General features: G+C 29.0%; 1 long non-coding RNA gene across 1 annotated transcript; it reads left to right on the top strand.

Moving 5' to 3' along the window:
• Nucleotides 1-1,224: 1,224 nt before the first annotated feature.
• Nucleotides 1,225-9,316, top strand: LOC126904285 (uncharacterized). The gene is made up of 3 exons (XR_007703705.1): nucleotides 1,225-1,309; nucleotides 7,377-7,587; nucleotides 8,955-9,316. It is a non-coding gene; the product is annotated as an uncharacterized LOC126904285 (long non-coding RNA).
• Nucleotides 9,317-23,151: the final 13,835 nt, after the last annotated feature.

Raw genomic sequence — 23,151 nt, 5'->3', positions numbered from 1 at the left:
TTTTTAATTATACTACAGGCTTAGCCTTATTTTTTTCTTATTTATTGTCAATAAATGAGTATTTATACAAAAAAGTAAAAAATAATCGTCAATAGTTCATTAAAAACATCTGTGCGATATTTATTTGTAAACGAAAGTGTCTCAAACAATAACTTCTGGCAAAATAATAAGATTACGTATATAAAATTTAAATTCGAAATATTAATTGTGCTTTCTTCCTCGAATAATCATTTCAATTTAAAGTGTTAAAAAATGTCATTCTTGAGGTTATGTTTAACAAATATCTTATGAAATCCAAAAAGGACCGTGTATATTGTATTAAGGTATTTTTAAAATACCAATGATTCTAATATAAATCATTGATTAATAGGTGATAAAAATCATTTAAAAATAGTTGACAGTTTGAATAGATGTATTTATCACAAAAAATGTAATTGACGTTTAAAACTCTCCCCAAAAGTCTGAATAGAAAATTAACAACTTTCTGTTGTCTTATAACCTTTGAACAATTTTGTACGAGAAGAGGTTTGCTAAAAATAATATTGGTAAGAATCGGCTCTAGTCACCTTCTATGTATTATAAAAAATTTACTTAAAAGAACAGTACTGTTGTTTTCCGTGGATTATGTTTACATTAACCGTTTTGTACTGTTCGATTTTATGTCGTCATTAGCGAACGAAATTCACGTTGCGCGGCGTCTGATTACCTTTGGCGGTCAATCAGCGCCAGGGCGACGGATTCACTTATAGAGTTGGTCACGCGATTCGCATTACGCCGTGTTAAACCCTTTTGTTGGTTTTACATGTCCGGCATCCCTTCCATTCAGCCTATCTGCGTTTTCACTTCTCTGGAACAGGCTTGTTTTGTCCCAAGGGCGCAGTCGGCGTCTTTTGAATGCGAAAAGTTACACGAGCATCCTAATGTCCACAGATCAAGTAAAATTGACAAGATGCTCATAAGGGCACGTCGTCGGCGGAGAGAAGTCCGCGGTGTGATGGTGTGAAAGGGGTGCGCTTGGAAGCGTCAATCAGTGCGCATGCACACTCGCGAAACAACTCCGCCATGTTGCCAAACTAACTATTAATATAATATAATTAATAGCGAGGACCGGGTGCGATGAGGAGAGAGTGGCCGCGGGGAAGACAGCGGCGGAAACGACGGCTGTGACCGGTGTGGTACGGCGCAGTGGCACGGGGTATGTATATACGCAGTACACATACAGCAATGAGATGGAGCGAGTGAAACAATAAGGGTCGAGTGGAACGGGGAACGAAACTCTTGTTAACATTGTGTCCAATTATTGATCTGCGTAAGTATGTAGTAGGAAGCGTTCACACTGCTTTTAAGTAGGACATGTGGGGTAAGGAAATAATACGTTAGACCATCTCATCGACGTGGTTTCGTACCGTTTCGACTCAATGATTTTTAATTTTATCGGACATGCAACGGTCATAAAAAATCAAATTCGTCGAACCGAAGTGTCGTGAAAAGAATGGAGCCCACACGTTGCAGTAACGTATGGGACAAGTTAAAACTTGTTCAAGTATAAAGCGTTTGACGTCAAAATCAATTCGCATCAAACGCACACCGTATCTTGTAAGTCGAAGATTAAAACTATAAACTTTGAGTTTTTCCGAGAAATTCTTATTTGTTTCAACTGGCACTAATGGCTTATTAAAATGTATATTTTAAATACACGCGGTACTCGAGAAAACTAAGTAGAGTTAAACTTTGTAATGTTTTTGAAAAGGTAAACTATTTAATGGAAAAACATACTTTACGCCGTGGGATTTTTTTTTTACACAAATAAGTATACATTTTTAATATGCTTATACGTTAAGTTCGCTGTCGTGCCTAAAGACAACGCCGAGTTTCTTAATGTAGGTCTATGTACATTGAATTTGACGTTTATTCATAAAATTCCACAGCAAAATCGATAATTACATAATAGCAGCCAAAGCAGCACAGCTTATATTGTATTCAATTAATTTTGATTGGTTTAAGAATTACGTAATGCCTGTACAATATAATGAATAAAATATAATATAATTTTGTAATTCGTTGCTCATGGAAACCATGTACATACATTGTTATGGGCCATAAGAGCAGTTATTGTAAATTGGTTAATTAAGCACAATTGAAAGCGAAACGAAATGATAAATTTTAGCTGCTAGCATTGAAATGTATCAAAACACAAGGTAAAGAACACAGTCGTTTGCAAAAGTTTTCGAGTGATGGTTAATTATAAAACGAGACTGTAGTGTTTGAATTTTAGGCAAACGGTTTACAAGCGTTTAGACGAATGATGCTTTTTACTATTATTATTATTATTTTGTTCGTTTGTTTAATTGGATTGACTTTATGCTTAGGGAGAAATCACTCGCTTCATTGTTTGTATATCATTTCATATGTATCAAATATTATTGAATTAAAAAGTTTAAACGCGTTCTCGTGTACATGACGTATAGGTACATTAACTTAAATCATGAGGGAGTCGAGTGTATAGAGAGACAGTTGGAGAAACAATAAAAAATTATGTATTATAAAAAAAAAAAGAATCATAATTGAAAAATATCGCAGGACTTTGTTGGGGTATGATGATAAAAAAAACACAATACCTAATTGTTCATACATATTAAATGTAATTTTATTTTTTTAAAGAATAGCGAATATACGTTTTAGCTAACGGATATATCCGTTTGTCTGAGAGTAGGACTTTTTCGAGACCATTTTTTGTTTGTCATTTGACATTTGTATTTTTTATGAAATACTAAATTCGTAGAATGAAATGGGAAAGTAATCATTGAACTGTATTGGATCAGTTTATTTTGTAGAGAACTCAACTAAATTGTAAAATGGCGGCATAGATTATTGTTTAGATGAAAAAATAAATAATGTACTCGGTAATATTAGATTGAATTAGTAGACAGTTAGTTGTAATGTGAATTTCATATACACAGAACTTAATATAAGTTTGTAGACACGAGAAATATGTGCTATATTAATAGCGCAAAATGACACGTAATTGTTTTATCATTAATTTCTAATTACTGCTATTTCATTTATCGTTCAATATTATAGTAATATGCATTAATTAAAAAAATATTCAAATCTGTTGTTTTTCCAAACCTAATAAATAATAGCTTAATCAAATTCGGCTTTAAAAAAAACAAATATTTTTCATTCGATCGCATTTTCGTGGCTGTCTCCATTAACCGTCGGATTAGACAAACACATTTTTCACATGTTTTTTATTGACTTTGTTTTAGGAATTTCTAATAGAGGTGCTACCAAGACCTATACAACACATTGATTGCAGTCGGTACGGGCGAGCGTATTTTCTGCTACGGACATACAGTACAGATTGGCGAGTAATAATTACCGACCACTTGAATCGCTAAAATATCGGATACTTCCAGCCCATTTGTAATTTTTTAGAAAACTACCGTAGGTCTTTCACGCGAAGCGTTCGTTTTCGCTACACTACTTTATGCATGTAAAACATAAGCAACGTTTATTTTTTATCTTCTCGCGCATTCATTATCGCCGATGTTTTATTTTCAAAACTACACGCACATGATAAAGTAATACAGTCGGCGGCGTTAACAATGGATGCGCTAAACGTGCATTATGCCGTTGACGCGGCTTGCACGCGGTGGTACCGTATGACCCCAAGGGGAAGAGATACAATAAAAATAATAGTAATAATACAAAAAATCTATACTTGCAACACGCGGGTGCGCGGTGGTATATCATACACTGCCACGGGTGTGTAATGTTGTAATATAATATACGTTATGAGCGTATGAAAGAGGCAGTGCGAACAAGTGCTCAGGCGCACACACATACTCTGCCGGAGGACCTATTCGCCGGAGGGGGCTCGGACCCCTTATTTATTTAAGTTGGTCGTATGCATAATGTATGTTGGCTGGGTACAGAATTTTCTATAATAAACGAGATATCTTTTAATTTATTAAATAACCCCCTCCGCCCTTCGCCCCGTCCGGTGTTCTCGTTGCACCCTCGTATCATCGCGTACTCGCCCCCGCCCCACTTGCCGGCCTGCATTTTAAGATCTGCGAACGGGCAGCTAGAGGCGCTAACAGCAACGGCGATGTAGGTTGTAAAACCCGAGCGATGGAAGCCTCCCCTACGTCGGTCGGGCCTCGCACGACAAACCGGGTGAGCGGGCGGACGGAGGAGGTCTCATAATTTGTTTTGGTTGTTTATTTTTTATTTAAAAATATAAAAGTAAAAGAAACCCAGAGGCGACTGCTCTGGTGTATTCAAACTTTTGTAAGTAATTCATCGAGTTGGATGAGTGTTGTGCCCGTTTGCAATATTAAAGTTAAAATATTAATACATATTTATCCCCTAACAGCTGCATCCCGGTTTTACGCCGCGTATCCCGTAGGGTAACTCGGAGTGGTGATAGAAGACATAAATTTATATATATATATATATGTACGATGCATGCGCTTTAATAATATATTTATAAATGTACACGTTATGCAAGATACATGTTACATTTTTCATATACTTTTACAACGGAGAATGACTGGATAAAATAAGACACGCGGAGAGGTAAAGCCAGGGGATATTGTGTGCGAGGACGTTAAACGTATATGTGCAAGTACATGTTGTTATTGCGGAGGAGGTTCGTTAAAATTATTATATATATATTTGTATTAAATGCATAGCGAATGAGCGAGATGGCCGACGTCGTGTGTCATCATATAAACGATATTAGAAGAACGTATCACCGTATTCGACGCCGCATCCTCTAAGATCGGCAGGGAATTAAAAAAGTATGGATCAAATAAGCAACGAAACAGCTACCGTCATTAAATTTTATTTCATTTGGAATTCCGGTGTAATTTAAATGCGTCCAGACGTAATTGTGGTTACCAAATATTAGTCGGAAAAAGGAATTGCACAGACAACATTTTTTTTGAAAACCAAAACTAAGGTCATAATTATCAAAAGAAATAAAGTAACTGCGCCGCGGCTCTCGAGTGTAGCTCCTTAACAAAAACCAACGTCGACTCCAAACGGAATGCTTTGCGCCGATCGATGCACCAAGAAAGAAACGAAAAAAGTGAATGTATTTGTATAAATAAATAATTCCGTCACCGCCGTTCCTTATTATTATAAATTATTACCTGCACATTTATGTATAGGTGTATTTTACAAATTTCCCTCTGTCGATAAGTTTTTTTTTTTAAGTAAAAAAACGAATTATGCGCATATGACGCCGACTAAAGTTTACAACTTCAGATCGATACCTTACGGTAGGAAAGAAAACTTGTTCAACTAACGTAATTTCAAACGGTATAAATAATTCATGATCTTTGAAAATTATTGAAATTTACATAAAAAAATAAAACAAAATACTATATTTTACAACAATATAAGTCAAAAGTGTATTACACTGAGTTACGCGAATTTCATACAACACTGATTAATTTTTTTATTAAAAATATCGAAAGTACAAAAATAAATGCACATTTTCTTTTTAATATAAAATATCTTATGATTTTATCGTATTAAATTAAACGAAAATATCCAAAGGTAATTTAGAAAAAAATGTATTAACAAACATCTTAGGTATCCGAAACGGTCTTTTCTTGATTAAAAATAATGTTTACTTTAATCCATAACATCTGTAAATCCAAACGAAACATTGTTAAACTCTGCCTAGACGTTTTGTTGATGTACAAGATTAACACCATATAGAAAACAAGAAGGGTTGGGTTTGTGTTAGGGTTAGTTTAAAGCGTATCGAATATATCTACTGAAAGTGTATGAATACAACTTAATTAAAGGCTGAAACTAGTTATAGGCTAACCGACATCATCTTAAATGTATACCCGTTTAAACTTAAAAGTGGACACACTAGGAATTAATAAAGTAGGATATAATTTTAGGGGTAAGCAACTAGGTAATCCAACAAAAAAAGTTATTTAGGCATGTAATACGGAACTGAGAAATTGCATCTAATAATTGATCGTTCTTTAAATCGTTTTAAATACATTCCATAATAAATGTGGTTGATAACCATACATTTTTTCTTTGACACATAACGTTGGAGTGACTTTTTTTCTAAAATACGGTAGAATATCTTATGATGCAAATTTCAATAATGTAATATTTTAAATTGAAATTGAATTTCGCATGAATTATATGTACTTGAAATATTGTCAGTGAGGAGGTTTCTATGCTCTATTTCATAATTTTGGATAATAGATCTGACAGATGCTTCTCTCCAAATTAATGGGTTGAAGCCTTCACAGCTCCTATGGAAACTACATTAATGGTGAATTATACGATTTATTCAAACTAATTTTTAGATTTTTTTTCAATGCGCAATGGCAGATAAATTTTATAAAAGAATCTTAATACTCATTTACAAATCTAATTTATTTTTTATTCAACTTAACTTTATTTCATATATGGAAAATAAGTACAATTATCATAAACACTATTATTTGCGTATCACCAAGTGTTCGATAGTATAAAAGAGAAAAAAGTAAAAAAAATTTCAAGTAACTCATAAAAAAATCAGAGCCTAAAGGAAATATATAGTGTAAAATTATCATTACGAGAATACATTATATCAAACCAATATTTTAAGATCAATATCGTTATGATTAAAATAAGTTAGGCAATATTAATGTGATTATGTGATGTATTAAATGCATTCTTGATAAATAGTTCATAAACTTATATGTTATAGTTGTACTTATTTACATAATTACATAACCGTATGCAAATGTGCTATAATATTTATCGTCATAATAAAAAAAAAAGTTTATTTGAAAAAAGAAACTCTGTGCTAACATTTTTGTCTAATTGTACGTATAGTAAAGTATTTAATTGCAAGTAATTTTAATTAAATACATAATAAAAAGCGAAAAATGAAATTGTTATTTTTTCAAAAACTACATTTTATATTCAATTAAACTAACAAAGATTTTTTTTTAATATGGCAATAATATAATTGTGTTTGAAAAATTCATAGAATAAATAAATTATAAATTCCGGAACGATATTTCGATAAAAATTTAATATTTTAAATTACTATTTCTTTTTAATTTATTTGATTTGAAACAATTTCTAAAAATAATACTATAATAATCAAAACTTAATGTTATAAACAGTAAAATTTGTATTTGGAAAAATAACGTATTCTATCCCCGATTAAAAATGTTGAGGTCTTTTTTGAATTATATATAATTTATATTAATTCAAATAATTTATATTTAAAACTATAATGGTAAAAAATAGTTATTTAAAAAATATTTCTGGGTAGAATAAATAATAATAATATATACATTTAAGTTCATATTTTTGAAAATAAAAATTATTATTTGTAGGAATCTCATTAAAAAAAAAAGCGGTAGCACAGTGGAGTCGCTGCACACTGTGAACATGGTATAGTTGGGACAACTATAAATGATATCTGACAGACATTAAAAACACTATCATAAGAAACGTTTCGATGCAAATCTGTAGTATTTTAAAAAATTGAACCCCCCTGTATAAAGGACAATGGTTCAATTTAAAAAAAAGTATGCTGGGTGAGAGGTAAATATATATATATATATAATTTAGTTAAAAACAAAAATTAATATTGATTTATACATTTTTCAAAAAGTTATAGTAATTTAAAGTTGAAAAAGTAAAATATAAAATCGTACATTTTAACGCTAAAATTGCATGTTTTTTAACTACGGCAGTCATTTGCATATAGAAGATAAGTCTTCGGGACAATCTTTTTTTTTTAACTTATAGTGCATAACATTAGCTTTATTTTAACATATGTTTGAAGCTCGGAGTATGTCCGAAACACTTAAGTTGCTATTTTTAAACCCTCTCTGTGGGCAGGTAAAGGGTTAAATTATCAAAAAATGTATATTAAATAAAAGTAAAATATCTAGGTATCAATAAAAAAAAACATTTATTTTGGTTTGTTCATTTTTCAATAAATTATGGTAATTTTTAGAAAAGAAATTTCAAAATTTACCGATTTTAAAAATCGTATTTTTTTGGGGGATTTTCACTAATTATGACGAACGAGGGAAAATTTTTTTAATTATTGATGGTAATGTCATCAACGAGATACGATTTGTGATATTTTGACGCATCGTTGAAAAAAATTTGTCCAGTGAGATCTAAGAAAAAGTAGTGACAGATACAAAAAAAAAAAATAATATAAAAAAAAATAAACAAATCATGGAAAATTAATACCTTCTCAGCTTCGCATCGAAGCTAAAAAATTACTTAAACATTTTATAATTTTTAAAGTGTGTAATAATACTAAATTAAAAAAACAAGAATAAAAAAGTTTTATAGTTATCTACCTTTTCGATTAAAATTAGCTTTAAAAGTTACCTTGAGAAAATATTCTTATATTAACGTCTATATATTTCAGTACAATTTTTTTAGGCTAAATTGTCAGGAAATTTTCTATAGCGGACAAATTCTCAGAAACTATTATTTTGGCTGTCACCTGTCTTTTGTTTTATGCGGTTTCATTAATAAATAACATCAGCTTTTAACGTTACGCTGTGGATAATGAAATAATTCATTTACCATGAAATTCTCGTTGCCCGAGAGCTTCAAACTATCCGCAGAATTCTGTAGAAATTTTTTTCTTATATATTTTTAGCTTTAGGTGTTAGTTACGTTAAATTAAACCTATAGTTTAGTTCTTGATTGAATTATTCATATAACTAATTTGGCTTTTTGAAATTACAATAACATAATTTAATTTTTAGATTGTAAAATTTCATTAATGGCTTTAGCTCATTCTGTAGAAGAGTTGTGATTTCAGTTTATTTTTATACTTTTAGTTAGCTCAATCTTTATTGAATATACTTTTCATTTTTTTTTTAGTTTTAAAACAATTAGTGCAGGCGAATTTTGGGAAATGAAAATTAATTTTTTTCCAGGAATACTTTCGAGCGGCAAAAAACTTGACAATGAAGGAGTTGGTTGTGCAAATTGTTGTGAGGGTATTTCGACTTTTGGATCCTGTTAAAGTTAAAGTGAAGTATTTCGACGAATTTTAATTATTCATCTGCGAGTATAAAAATACAACAATGAAGTACACTGAAGACTTGAAATTATTGAATATAAATCAACTGTGCGTTATGTGTGCAAGTAAAAAATAACAACCAACGCGATAAATATAATTTAAACATTGTTATTTACCTAATTTTAAAGGGCGTGCAATCAATGCGCAATTCACTGTGCTTTTGTAATGGACATGTATATATACTTTGCGTTACTTTTTATTTAAATAATATTTACAGTTTTGGACTACGTTAAAAACACAGTATTAATTGTTTTAGAAAAAAATTGAAAAACATATATTTATCATGTTTTTGAAATTTAAAAATAGCAATTATTGGGCTACATATTACAAAAAATTTTAATAAGTTAATAAAAATTTTAGAATAAATACTTATCGAATCACAAGCATTTTAATATGTATAGAGTGGGTATGTAACGCGGGTGGAGTATGAATTATAAATAAAGGGTTGGACTAGCCTACCGGGACACCGGGAAATTTCCCAGTGGGCTGCAGTTATATTGGACTGCGAGTCCGACGGATGAGGATGAAAGTAAAATTGTTTCAATAATTATTTTTTGTGGAATTGTTAAATTGAGAAGAAAAATTTGATAAGTTATTATAATTATGTGATATCAAGTATAGTAATCGTGGCTGAGATAACAATGTTTATTACATAGTATTTACATTAAATGTAACATCATACTTACCACGGTTCTGTTAACCAATATAATTTTAGTTAGGAACATTTAAAAATTGTATATATTGCTGATTGATAGTTTTAAAAATATAAAATAATTTAGAATACGATAAAAGTTCTGACAATATATACACCAACTTTTTAATGAAACTTTAATTTTTAATTATTTGTTGTTTTTTTTTAATCGTGATGAATATTTTTGGTTCATTTGGCATGTGAATATTTTTTTATTGCGGGGCTTAAATTTTCATTACCTAATAAATCATTTTTTTTCTTTGATAATATAGTTTTATTTTTAGGGCAAACCCCCTTTTCCAACTATAAGGCTGGTAAAAAATATAATTTCTCGGGACATATTTTGGGGCTAAGTTAACCCCCTGTATAAATACATACTAGTACAAATTACGCCTACCCAATTTGTATATGCTTATAATTCATTGAGTACTTGTCCGATCATCATTTTTGGTAAAAAAGTAATAAAAATATCTATACTAAAATTTTGAAAAAATAATTAAATTAAATTTTCATTTTGATTCTTGTTAATGATAAATAATAGAAATATGATTTAAAATAGTTTAAGAAGGCAATAATTATTTTCTAAATAAATTTCAACAAAATTATAATTCTATCAAATATCATAAGAGTTGTTAGTTAGGTTTGAAACATTCTGCATTTCGGTATATATACGTGTCCAAAAAATTTGTTTAATGATAACGTAAAAAATAAAATAGAGTTCTAAAATGTGCGGTGATTTATTTTGTATAATTATCATTGTTATGGTTGGAAAATAAAGAACAATTAAAAATTAATTAAGCGCTTCGAATGTATAATAATTTTGATTTGAGTTACCAACCATGTGGAAAACTATTTTTTTAAAGTGTAGATTGATAGTCCAACAGCAAATGGAGTATAATACTAGACAAACGAAAACAATAGCAGTTGAAGAACAATTGCCACAGTTTAAATTATATCCTTCTTCGATAAACTATTATATTATTTTAGTATAGATAAATATAATCGACCAAGTATCTTAATATTAATGGTATTCATTTTTTTTTTTTTTTGTAGACTTTTCAGCTGTGCCATAATGAAAATATTCGAAGAACGACAAGCTCTCCTCTAACTCTTATGGCGTATTTAAGTAAAAATTGCATAGCTTCACTTGAGTTTAAATTATATCTATTTATTTTACGCATTCAAAATTCCAAAAATAAAGATTTTTTGTTATTTTTGTAATAAGGTAAGTCTATGGTAGTTGAAACATTTTTATTTTGTTAATAAAAAACGCAGAGAATTAAAGTCTTTGTACTTAGATATTACTTTTTATTTGTTGATACTTATAAATTCAATTAATTATTCACTTAGCCAGAAATCCAGTTGAATTTATGTAATAAATTATTTCTTAAGCACAAACTACAATCGTGAAATTAAATTAAAACTGCGGCTCAGCGACCTGAGCGAATTTGGTATTTTCTTATTACTATATTACATAATAATGTATTTATCAATTATTTATTGGACCTCCTCTGACCTCGGTTTGCTGGAAAATAAGTATATTTGTGTACATAAATATGTTAAGAACTATAATAATGTATTACTGAATTCATAAAAATAAATTGCAAGTAATAAAATGTGTTATAATTAAACGGCTGCATAAGCAAGAGATAATATAAATCACTGTTTGAGTTATACATTTTAATATTAACATAAAACTTCAAGTAAAATGTATTATGGATCAATACTATGATTATTTTTTGTTCTTCTAATTAATCAAATACCATAAAAGTTAGTTCACTCATTTATAATATAATTCGTCAAATCGAGTTAGTCACCATAACACACACACATATGATAATATTAGAAATAATTCATTCAAATGTGGATATAATTAAACAACTACTAAAGGTCACGATCGCCAGTTATTGAATTATTATTATAATAGTGAATACTTTTTGAAAAGTAACATACATGAAATATGTTTTTTTAAGATTGATATAATTCCTAAAGTAGAAATGATTATTGTTTTTATTTTGGATTTATTGTTCACTTTATTTTAATATGTATAAAAGGTTAGTAGAATAACGCCGATGAATATCTTTTAATTGTTTGAGTTCTTACCTAATTGTAAAGAAATGGGCAATCCACTTAAGTTATTCTCGTGGAAGCTATGAATATTCGCCAAAGATTGTCCATGTTATTGTTGTTTTAAAGTAATCTATCCTTAACGTTTAAGGTGTATAATTAAAGTCTAAAGTGAAACAGATAATATTATACATTTTCTCTATTTCACTTATTTCTTTGGGATATTTTAATAATTAATGTGAGTAGAATCTCTACATACATGATAAATAGATTTTTTAACAATTCAAACATCTTATCCCTTACCAGTTAATAAAATTTGCATGTAGACAATTGAAGAATGACAAACAATAGGTCAAATCAAGTTGTGTTGATAATAATGTATTTAATATTATAGAATTTATTAAATAATGTTATATTTTATTTGGTAGCAAAATTATTTCATTTTCATAAAAACGGTAATTATTTTTACAATTTTTTTAGCTTCGATGGAAAGCTGAGAACTTTTAACTTTTTTATACGTTTGTCATAAAAGTAATAACTACTTTATATTTTTTTTTATAATTTCTCCGTAAAAATTACAATACTAAATCATTAAATATCAAATTCATACTATATATTAAATTGCTATAATAAATATTTATTCATATATTATACTTATAAATCACAAAACTTGTAATCAGGTTATAAATAAGGAAGTAGGAGATCATGTTGCTTTTGGAATAATACACTATTTTTTTTAAATTAAACAATATCTAAAGATTTGCATCGAAGCGTTTTTTATGATAGTGATTTTAATCACTGTCAGATTAAATCTATACTAGACCCAACTTAGCCACGTCCCCACTGTGCTAGGTATTTTAATTATACATTCAAAAAATTGAAAAATTTTTTTTTTTATTTTATTTTTTTTTTTTGTCGATGCTGAGTTATATAAAAACAATTAAATTATAATTTAACAGTATTAATTTAAAAAAAATTTTCATGACGAAGTGTTCTACGTTTGATTCTAAATCTATTGACTTGACAGGGTCCGATTAAGGGGGCGACGCCCTGAGGTCCATCTCGATTTCACTTGCCTAGTCTTGATTAGTTGATTAGTTTTCTTTTTTTTTTTACTGATTACTTTTTTCACGATAACGATAATTTTTATAGGAGAGTCAATTTCATGGTCCCAAGGGCCTATACACAAGATTAATACAAGTGTCGATATAAATTATAGTAATCTATGAATCAATATATTTTTTAATTAATCATTAAAGAAGCAAATATTATTTATAATTATAATCTTTTTCGTTATTGACGCTAAAATATAAGCCAGATATTTGTATTTTGGTGTAGAAAAAAATACACTAAAAATAAATAATCTCTATAATATATATGAAAAAATAATAGTACATATACTTTTTTAATAAAAATTTTATAGCTTTTACAAAAGTGTGTAAAATGACCATGATATTTATAAGGTTATAATTATTCATACTGTTTAAATTAGTAAGTGCCTATTTGCAACTCATGAAAATATTTCACTGTACCGCTTCAACTATAAAATGGTTTCTTGTGTTTAGTCTAAAATTACAATATTTTTTAACCGTGACTGTATGGAAAAATTACCTAACATACGCCAGTCTTACACAATTGAGATCAATTTTTGAATTCATATAAATGTGTTGTATTTTATTTGAAGACAACATCAAAAATTGAAAGATCAAGGCACTAGATAATGCGTAACAAAGAAATATCAAGTCCAAGTCTAAACCGTTTTTATTAAATAACGCACATTTTAATTTACTAAAAATTATTTCTCAATTTTTTATTATTATATGCTTAAAATTTTCATGAACAATCACAATAGCTGTTTTTCTAAAAAGAAGTTATTGAATTAAATATATTCTATATTATGTTTAATACAATTCTGTATAATAACAGTTATTTATCAAAAATTCAGAATTACAATAATGTAATAAAAAAAAAAAATACACTTTGTCTATGTTTTGACATCGTTAAGTAAATATAATACGGTATATCATTTTACCTGACGCTCCAAACATCCTATTATTCAAATTTTATTCCTTTTTTTTTTTGCATTAAAAAACCTGTGGTATATATTAATATATTATTAAAAAAAAAGTTTAATAACTGTTATTTGCCAATAAGATTCCAACAAAGAATACATATTTAATATAGAATTTGAAATATATTTAATAATACAGTTGGACTAGATGGATATTTTGATTTATTTAAATATATATTTGTTGTTTAACCTATGTAAGCACAGCAAATTATTAAAGAAATGATTCCTTCAAAGTTCGTTGAAATGTGCCATAAGTAATAAATATATAAGCTAAATTCATTAGAAATAATTATTTTTAAATACCTTCATCGCCCAAACGAATATTTAAATAAATAAAATAATAAAACACTTCATGAGGAATGTAACGCTGACAAATCGTTTCATCGACTTGGACATGATCCAAAAAGTAGAAAAAAAAATTAAAAACGCCCCATACACAGAAACCACGTAGGTATGTATTTTTATATTCCAACTCTAGAATAGTATTCTGTAATAAAAATAATAATATAACACATTATTATTATGAGTAATAATATGGTGAACCTTATACAATGGTGGAAATATATATAAAAATACGTCTTGCATCGTAAGATATAGAGGAAGAGGAGCGGTAGGGGTGTAGAAACGAAGCCGCTAGAAACGATTTCTTTATGTCTCTGTGCCCCGTGTTATTATATTTTGATTATAGTTGTACCCTATAGTCATTACACAGCAGTTACTAACCACACGGTTCACGTATGTACGTTTTAATATGGATTTGTCTATAAAGGCATAGAAAAGTACAAAACACATGTCATAAATTGCGCAACTCGTTTTTGAAAAAGGCACGGACGTATGCGTTTGCAAGAATACAATTGGAATATTTAATTTTTCAACGTCCAATGAGGGCTGGGTAGTTAAATTTCTTTTTTTAGTTATTAGTTGAAGAGCATTGTTACCTGATAAAAACAATTATTTTATTTTTATGCTATATGAGAGAGATTTAATCCAATTTTGAACTGTATGCAAGTTTGGAATTCTTATTTTAAGGCAATGAAATGTAGACTCGTTTTAGTGGGGTGACTTATTTTTTTTTAATTTTCTAAGCATTGTAGACAAGATTTTTTTTTTAAAGCAAGGTGATGACCAATAAGAAAAGATCTTTAGAGCCATATTTTGTAAATATTGTCTTTTAAAAATTTTACAATACTGGTCCAGGAGATCGATAGTTCTTATCGCCCCTCGCCCTTAAATATGTCTTTGGTATAAATATTAAATTAAAAAATATATACTATTATTAATATTGTTTTAATTTTACTATGTTAAAATGTTTATTGTCCATGTTCATCAGAGAACAATAGAAGTAAGACAATCTTTACGTATTAAGTGTTGACTATAAGTAATGGATTTTTTCCATTATAATGAAATCAAATAATTTTTTCAACATTATAAAAAATTCGAATTTTTTAAACAGAAATATAAAATAATAATTATAATACCTATGGAAAATTACAGTTTCACAATCAAAGATAAGTTTATTATTATTAATCACGTCACAAGAAATAATTCTATTAAAATGTTTATGAAACGTGTTATAACAAATGCCTTAATAATTGTGTGCATTTCTATAATTAGGATTGTGTTTTAAGTAAGTCTAAATACAAATTTCCGTTTTTATTTATCAGTTAACAAAAATACAATCAATAACTTGATAGGTAATAATTATAGCCATTAAACAATAGACATTCAATACTTACAGGTTTATTTATGCTATCCATTGATAAGCATTTTTTTTTTGGAATATATAGTACAAATGTTAAAATTTATTTGGCGAATACCGATTTTTTCGATGAAGTTTGATATCTGCTGATTAATCCATAATTTACCAAGTTGTAATTGATTTTTAACAGATAGAGGAGGAACTACTCCAATAATACATTAGGCACTGTCTGTGTTTCTATCTTTTCTGGTGAACTTACACTAACGTTTGATGTCCTAAAATGAATAAAAAAAATTTTAATTCTTACAATTTTTAAAATGTTGTTTAAATTTAATCATAAAACATTAAATAAAAATTTTACTATTAATTTTTTTCTTATAATCTACTTTATAAAATGACTATCTTGATTTTTTTTCCCTATGCATCTATAAATTACCCGAGAGACTAGCCGTGAAGCATTACTTCCCCCAGGTTACCCGATGTCATTTATTTAAAAACATCAAAACCTTATAACTAAAACAATGTTTTAATTCTAATCTAAGATTACATAGGGACATTAATAATATTTTCAATACCTCTAATATATAATAAAAGTATATAATGTTCTTCCCTATTTCTACATAAAGTTTTCAGGACCAAATCTCAGATCTCGATTCACCACTACTACTTTACGGCTACATCTGTCGTATCTACTTAAAATCCTCTTTCTCAAGTATCATCTTATATACAAAACGACTTACTGAGTTTCAGCTATCGCAATTGCCTAACATTTTCTATATTACTGTAGATATTTTTACAGGTCCAATTACTTTGTATAGCAGTATTCTCTCCGCATCTCATACTGGACAGTCCAACAGAATATACGTGGTGTCATCCACGGGAGATTTGCAGTGGTGACAGTATTGACAGGGTACCCTCTTTATTTTATGAATATAGACCTCGACACAACCATGGGCTAATAGGATTTGTGTCAAATGAAAGTTCAATTGGTCATGTAATCATCCTTCTATTAAGTCTCAAGTTCTACAAGTCTCGAATGAATCCAAGCAACTTTCTCAGCATAGACTAACTGGGCTTCCCACTCGTCCAAAGTAATTTGAATTCCATTCTTTAACAAGGCTTTTCTAGGATAGGCTCACAATGTTTAATGTGCGCTCTCTTTTTTCTGGCGCTAGCAGTTTGATAGGAGGTACTGCTGCTAGATCATTGATAGCCGTATAGCTAATAGTTCTATAGGTATATTAACTTTGCGGTAAGGTTCTCCGCTGTATTTTTGCTAGAGCAGTCACATTGCCTACGCGCGCAGAAGCGCATTGACCCAAACAGTATATATAACATTACTGAATGTACAGCACTGGACAATAATCGAAGTCGCAAATTTTTAGGACCAGTGTTATTCGACATGAGTCGCAATAGCTATAACATTATTCTAAGCTTAAAAAAGTTAAAAAAAAAAGCAAACAAAAAGTATTCAGTGGATCAAAAGTTATAGGATTTGTCAGAAAATTATGAGACGTCTGTATATTTTAGATAATTTGAGAAAAGCTATTTTAATTAAGTTATTCAAAAATGATTTATAAATACACGGTTTTAAGATTTCGTAGGTAAATCCAATACAATAAAATTAAAAGCAAATTTAGTGTTATAATAATAAAAAACTTTAATAAGTTTTTCAAAAAAATGTACAGTATATTTCATTGGAATTTTCGAAAATTTAACAAAATTTGTCGTATGGATTTTTTCCTGGACTAAAGAGACTACAAGATGGGCAATATTCCCCTTCCTTTCTCCTTGATTTATATTAACAGAGTGTCTCACGAAGCTCTGATATCTATTACAACTATTAATTAAATTATAATTTCGTTGAAATCAAGACTGTGACAGTCTTGGTCTTCGTAATCGACCAACACTAGAAATTGCTAGTGTTAGTCCAGTTTAGTTTTGGCCTTATATTTCTATAAGACTCAATTTTGGTCCTCATTAGTGAAAATATATTATCTTAACATATTGCCTTCTTAGACTAAGTTCATAGCATATTATTATTATTGAAAAAAGGGTCAGACAGTGAGTAGAAACGTACGTTTCCGCGTTCGGAGTCCTGGGTTCAATCCCCGGGGTGATAACGAGATTTTTCTTGCCATAATACCTATCCCGTCCGGCATTGGCCTAGTCAAGAACCATTATTAATTCACTAACATATGAAAGAAGGCCATCACCCTTTGTAACTTGTTAAGTTCGGGAAATAGAAGAAGGTAAATCTGATCATTTTTTTATTACTAATAAAAAAAAATTATTACATTTTAAAATTTTTTTTTCAAATTTTCAAAATAGTGGTATTTTAAAGCTTTTTTTACAAACAAATGTAATGGATCAAAAATAATTTTAGGATAAGTACCTATTGAGTGATGAGTATTTCATTACGTAGTATGGGTATGTAGCGCGGAAGGAATATGCATTATAAATATACACCTAAATGAGCTGTACCTACTTGGAAAAATTAATTTGCAGAACCTTCCAGTTGTTAGTATGCACATGAACAGCGTTCGTTTGAACTCACCTACCACATTGTTTAGAAGCCAAAACCTCTGTATGTTTTAACTCAAAAAATGTGTAAAACACCTCGTTGAATCTTTAGTACTAGTCTACTTTATGATTTTATTCTGTTAGCTCGGTGTTAATTAAATAAATTGTTACTCGAACACGATATTATTTTATGTTGTACTGTATGAACTATACAATCCTTAGCGCGTATAGGATATGTATACACAACGTTTATAGGCAGTGGTGCGCTAGCAAGTTTAATGTAAGACTTATGACATTAGTGAAGATATCGTTCCTCTCGTGTCTTGCAAACATGATCAGTGCTGGCGTTTCCCCAGAGCGCCTCATCTTGGCCTTCTCCTATTGTGGCTGAGGACGTACACTTTTCCCGCGCCCGTAGATTTCCCAGTACAAAAACAATAATAACTTACGGTACATAAATTGCCGGCGTCTCGGGGTGCGGTAAAATATTATTATAAATATTATAATAAAACTCTTGTAGTGTAATTAAAATTCGAATTGTTTTGCGCTGTAATAAAACCCAAAAACCCGTTTTACGGGGCTCTTAAAAACAATGTGCCTCCCTCTGCACCCTGTTCGACGACCGCCTTACACGGCCACTCGGTCAAAAATACTCGCTGCGAGCAAATTGCGGCTTTTAAAAATTATTATTTTCCGAAAATCGTCTGCCTAGCACAACTTTGTTGTGTTTTATTTTATTAATTTTTTAAAATACACCGTTTCCACTACACCGACGCCTTTTCGCCCGTTATTGTTATACTTTCGAGGTTTAACCATTATGACACGAACGTTCCGTTTTACAAAATTACATTTGTTCGGGAAATCTAATATTAGGTCTGCGCAGTGTAATTAAATTTTACAAGTTTTGTTTTCGTCCGTCTCTGTCCCTCCCCCCGCAATCGTGCCCTACCTTACTATTACTTTATGCTTACTACACATGCCGTACTTTCTCTCTTACACCTATATAACTCCCCAGGGACATTGATTAAGATTATTTATACCCCCGCCGAAGACAATAAAATACATTTTACACTGCGTGCGCGGGGTCGAAAACATTTCCAAACGTGCAAACCAATTACTATCTATGTGCATGAACATCGTGCCAGCCGCCACATTGGAAAATATTAATTAACGAAATGTATAATATCATAAAACATACTATCACGGTGCTTCGGTGTAATATTCTTTTGTTACCTATCTCCTGTACTTTTTGATGTACTGCTCATCGCCAATACACGGCCGTAATTATAATATGATTTGCTTGAATTGATCAAATTTATTTTTAGCCTCTTGCTTATAGTCTTATTATCCTCTCAGGCGTATGTGATATATTGTAGAAAGCCGAATTTTCGAGTGAATTTTGTTTTATAGATAAAATTATAATAAACTTTAATTTGTTATTGTGTTAAGAATAGCCTTATGTTAATTCATATTTAAATAATAATAATATGTAATCAATTGATTTAATGTTTACGACTATGTATATAATAGGATCAGATGGGATAAGTGCATTACAAAAAAAAAAATTTTATCTTTCATTTATACTTTCTAAATTTTTTATATATACCATATTTTTCTATTTGAATTAAGCTGTTATTTTTAACATCGAAACCTAAATTTGTAGAAGAATTTTTTTTTATAAACTTTTAAATAACGAACTTGATCCGAATTAGAGGGAAAGTGTGTCATTTAGATATATTACTGTCTGTATATGTTCAAGTCAAACAACGGAGTAATAGCATAGTAATATAATAAATTAGCAAAACTATTTTTTTATAGGAATAAAATAGCTATAATACTTTTTGTAAAATATCGTAATGATTTGTTTTCGTTGCGTAGCACTTTAAATTGATTCAAACAGAACAGCTTAATCATATAAATTTTCTTATAGGCTTTCACTACATTCTGTTTAATAAGTTAGCACTTAGCCTGTATTAAATATTTTGCAGGGAAAATGTGGCATTGAAATAATATCCATTTATCAAATGTCAATAATCAAAATTACTAAAAAAATACATATTTGATATACTTTGAGTATATAATTACTATTGATTTAAATTATTATTATTATTATTATTTAGTATATAAATTATTATTTATTTACCATTTATTTAAAAGGACCGCTTTAGAATAAAAAATTGATGAGTTATAAATTTAATCCTTGAAATATTAAATCAATTCTGCATATCATCATTAGTTACATCCGTTATAATCTAATAGCATTTAGAACGAAATAACGCATTTACTTAATCTGACCCTAAATAATATATTTAAAAATATACAATGTATCAAATATAATTAAAAAATATAGGAATGAATAAAAAATTAATTAAACTCATTATGGGATCGTTTTTCTTGTTTTTTTTTTATCATAAAGTACTCTTAAAAAGCTTTAATTTGATATAGGTTTGACAAACTTAGACATTCCGATATTTAATATTTGAAAAATTGAGTAATATATTATTTGATATATTCTTTTAAAATTTCATTAGGATATTTGTTTTTATAAAAAATTTGTAATAGTCTAAAATACAGGAAAAAAATTGTAAAAGGCTATATTTTATGGTAGCGTAATTTTGAAATATTTTTCTAAATTTCTAAAATTGAGGGTTTTTTTAATTTTTGACTACGTAAGGCTGAACTTAAATAAAATTGGGTTCTTTTGACGTATTGATTATTAAAAGTGATACAGTGATTCCATAGACAGACTTAAAAAAAACATATTATGGTTAAACCAAATAGTGTCAGCTTCGCATTGAAGCTAATATTAAATGCCCATGTATTTTTTAATTTAGTACAAAAGCTTTAAATTAAATTTTCATCGATATAAGGTATAAAGTCTAAAAACTACTTTTGTAAATAAAAAAAAATTGTAATTAAATAAATAAAATTGTATAGTATAGTAACTCAAAATGATATATAAAATTAGTTAGTGGTTGGCTTTGTACGAACATGAGAATGATTGGGTTACTAGGTATTTATTGAATAAAATGATATAATATAATTTTATTGAGGGGAATGAATACGAGGGTTTTATGAAATAATGTAGAATGCAAAAAAAAACAATGTGTTGTTTGAAAGTTTATTGATATAGTGATAGTTTGAAGTATAAATTATTGTGATTACTTATCACAATTTAAGTATCAATATCGCCACTCGTACCAGTGTCTAAGCTGTGCTGACTGTGAGTCGTGTCAATAAATACCTCGAGTAGTATAGGAACCACAAGTGAGGGGTTCTCTATCTTCGCAAGAGACTCTTTATTTGTATTGACCACACAGGTAACCGACTCTAAGTTTAGACCAGGCTGGTTAACTTCGTACAAACGTTATCGATATTACTTATTTAAATAATATTTTATTTTATTAATCAGTTAATTTTTCTGGTTCCGTACTAAATTTATGTACTCATTATACTTTACATTATACCTTATAAATCTTCTGTGAAATGTAAGTTTTCCTTTGTGATGCTGGAACAAGGTTGAAAATAAATATACTTCGAATTTTTGTGAATTTATAATGTATGCCAAGCCACTTCTAGCACTTGTTGACAGATCATGAAGTGAAGGAGCAGTGAGTCGAATTGACAGTTTTTGTGTCCTTTTATATTAAATTTAATTCATATGTGCAATAAGTGTCACGACCTTTTACTATTATATGTGTACTTCTCGATTGTGTTAGTTATTACATAATATTTTACTTAAAATAGATGATTTGTCACAACTAAAGATTTCCTTATAATAGATTTATATCTGCATTTTTATACATATTTCTCGGAATAGTTTAAAAGATTGACAAGAATAATATATATTAAATTTGATGACTAATAGACAATAATTAATAGACACTACTGAATAATGAGAAGTTTATGCATTATAATAATAGTTCTTAATTATAATATTTTGCGTTAAATATTCAAATAATATATTATCCTCTACAAATTGTATTCAAACACGTATTTATTTTAGTTTTGAGGAATTTCTCAGGACATATTCTTGTGAATATTATCTTTTGATAAAATTCTAAATTGAACTTTCGCGCTACTTTATTTTAGTGTCGTATCATGATGTAACATAAAAAATATATATAATTAATTTTTAGACCGTATTTTTTAACAATTATCAAAATTTAGTACCAGGAATTCATAAAGACTAGTACTATGGGATCACACGTTTAGGTTTTTTGAAAAGGTGTTTAGCGGTTTGTCACGATCGTGTTTTCATGACGTTATTTTTTATAATTTGATGTCTTGGGCGTATTGTGTCTACAAAACGTTTCAAAAAAAGCCGGGACAACAGTTAACTTAACAGCATGTTAAAACACTGCGACAACCACAACTGACATTGTGATGATACCCTCAGTACACAATACTCACTGATGTAAAAATTTTAAACGCATATTAATTCAATGAAGTCGCTGTGATTTGTCGTTTGTAGCACAACATTTATGTTATTATGGATGTTCGTGGAGACGTGTTACAGCTTGAACAGTGTACATGGCTACTTTTTTTTATAAAATATAAAATTAATGTCCAGAAATGTAATGTAGGTGTTCAAATTTCGCTAGTGATTTTTAAACGGCCATTAATATATTTAAATAAAATGAGATAAACAAATGTTACCACTAACAGTCGATAATTATGAACTCCTAAATTGCATTTTTCTATGTATTTTGCTACTCTGTAAAACCAAATGTTAAGATAATTTACTGGTAACTAATGTTTTTACGTTGCAGAATTAATGTATTGTTCAAGTTTATCAAACTAAGTTTTAAATACTTATCTTAACATTCATTTAAACTGGTTTTGGGTAATTTCCGTATCTTGCTTATGATTTTTTTTCTTCGAGGGAAGTTATATTTAAAAACAATTTTTACAGTCTTTTCTGTGTTATACCTTAAACAAGTAATTATTCGTGATGGGTTCCAACTCCTAATTTTTACTAAAAATTTGGTATTAATTAG

Source organism: Daktulosphaira vitifoliae, unplaced genomic scaffold (assembly GCF_025091365.1).
Source record: "Daktulosphaira vitifoliae isolate Bord-2020 unplaced genomic scaffold, ASM2509136v1 Scaffold_4, whole genome shotgun sequence".
Classification (NCBI taxonomy): domain Eukaryota; kingdom Metazoa; phylum Arthropoda; class Insecta; order Hemiptera; family Phylloxeridae; genus Daktulosphaira; species Daktulosphaira vitifoliae.
This window is presented reverse-complemented; position numbering and strand designations above follow the sequence as displayed.